The sequence below is a fragment of the Phyllostomus discolor genome, chromosome 8, assembly GCF_004126475.2.
Source record: "Phyllostomus discolor isolate MPI-MPIP mPhyDis1 chromosome 8, mPhyDis1.pri.v3, whole genome shotgun sequence".
In the NCBI taxonomy this organism is placed as follows: domain Eukaryota; kingdom Metazoa; phylum Chordata; class Mammalia; order Chiroptera; family Phyllostomidae; genus Phyllostomus; species Phyllostomus discolor.
The window spans coordinates 68,687,128-68,689,656 of record NC_040910.2 but is presented as its reverse complement, the minus strand read 5'-3'; positions in this window follow the sequence as shown (position 1 = coordinate 68,689,656).

Sequence of the window (2,529 nt, the reverse complement as noted above, 5' to 3'; positions counted from 1 at the left end):
GAAAGACAAGTCATACTCATTCCAAGGGTACTTTTATAGGGTCAAATATGGAAAACACGTAGCCTCCTCCTCTTTCTTAAAACATATTTGGCAAAACATGATTTTGGCAATGAAGGTCTCCAAGCATTAATTCCCTTCATATTAAAGATGTTTGGATATAATTAGAAATACTTCCTCTCACATTGGGTTAAGTATATGAATCAATCTCCTATAAATAATTTGAGTCGTTGGCAATCTGAAAGTGATCTGCCTTTGGAATAATGTAAGGTGATTTTTCAAAGGCAGCTCTGTTCTGGAATCCCTGGACTTTGTTGCCTGCTGCTCTTCTGTTTCACTGAGTTGACTGTGTCTGCTGCCCGCACAATTGCAGATATTATACTAGGGAAGGAAGTTTCTGATTTTTAACAGAGTAATGAAAAGATTGTTTGCTCTTTCCAAGAATGCATAGTTTGTTTTTGTTTTTGCAATTTACTGTGCTTTTTCAAGAATGCTTGGAAATTGAATTTTAAAATTTGCTCCATGAAGAGCAGCCAAAGAGAGGTTCTTTTGTTTTCCCTGGTTAGTCGCCTCTGATTCATTGTCACTACTCCCACTTCAAACTTGCTCCTAGATGGGATTGCATCTCCAGGCTGAGATATCCTGCTTCTCTTGTTGTTATTTTTATTGTTGTTTGGTTGTCTTGTTTTGTTTTTAGTGAAAGTTGCTTGTGAAATTGTGTTTCTTCTCTGAAACTCAACATAGGAAAATATTAGAAAACATGGATTTTCTCTAAAAATGCAGCAACTATGACTTTTCTTCCCAGCAGCTACCCATGGGATATATTTCACATTTTGCTTACAAACTATCTGAAAAGTGTTTTCTATTCTAATTTTTAATTAAAAGAAAATTTGCTTTATTGTTTCTGTGGACTTGCATCTCTCTATGTCAACATTGTCTGGAACTGATACCAACTTTGCTTAACATACCCTGTTTTGCGATCATCCCTGTGTTATTGTATTTGTATTTCAATTGGTTTAATGGTAATATGTTGCCTTAAGCAGGTATCTGGAGATAATGGTTGTAATGGTCACATGATAATGTTACTGTGAGACCATCTAATTCATATCTCTCATCTTACTAATAATGCAACTGAAATCCAAAGAAGAGAGGAGAATCTTCACAAATCACATAGTAATCTAGATCCTGGTCACCTGGAGTAATTTAAAGCCACCAGAAGGGGTCTCAAAGGAGACATTCTTCTGAGACAGGCTTCCCTAGCCCACTCTTAACCTGCTTTGTTACCACAGGTACATCATTTTACTTATTACATGTCCATTTTTTTCACTGGGCATCCAGGAAATGTGGGAAAATGATTCTCTGGAAGAGAAATCATTTTCATGATGCTGACAATAGGATTTGGTGAGAATTGTATGAGCCTTTTAATCTGCCCTGAATAGATTTTCATTTTTGGTCATTATTACCATGTTATGAGACACATAAGCAATTACAGGTGATGTGTGAACAAAATGAAAGAGGAGCCAATGCAGTGAGAAGGGCAATTCCACACCCTCCCTAAGTTCAGTGACACTGTGAAACCTAACTACCTGTTAAACTGCTCCTACACATCCAATTTAAGTTATTGTCTCATGGTGCCATTTAAACCAATGTAACCTTGCTCCTTATTCAGATGGATAGTTACCTTTCAGGGGTATACAACCTTTTGGCATTTCTGGGCCACACTAGAAGCTGAAGAGTCATTGTGGCCACACATTAAATACATTGCAACACATATTCACAAAAAAATCTCATAATGTTTAAATAAATTTATGATTTTGTGTTGGGCCACTTTCATAGCCATCCCGGGATGCATGAGGCCCATGAGCTGCAGGTTGCACACTCTTGCTTTAGCTTTTCCTTTATGCATCCAAGAAGGTCATATTTTTGGCTGTGGATCTTAACTGAATCCAATTGAAAAATCGGTCCTCTAGGAAAACTGAGCAACTGAGAATGCTACCATATCTGGTTTTTGCACCAAACTCATACTCCTCATTATGTGTGTTGAATATGTAACCTATGTTGAGATTCATATTTTAATGATTATACAGGAGGCCACAAAGTCTGGAAACATAGGCTAATAGCTTATTGATATTATAATATATAGAATGATATTCTCTTTGTATCTAAACTTTATAGCCACCCTATAACTTTCATAGGGAGGTCACATCTCTTTCATGTCATACTCATAACCCAATGCATGTGTTAATACCACAGCCTGATTAATGATGAAAACCTCATATGCTAATAATAATACTTGGGATTTATACTCTTGATAACAGTTACTAAGCAAGAGGATTTAATGATCTATTTCAGTCTGAATCCCCTATGTGAGAATACAGCTAGTGGCATCGTTCACATAGACCTGGAAAATTATGTTCATGGCATGAGAAGCAGGAGCTTTCTAAGATCCTACTCTACCCCAGTATTAGGGGAAGGTAAGAAAGAAATACAAATGACTGTCAGGTTTCTGCTCATCAGAACTGGCTTCCTTAA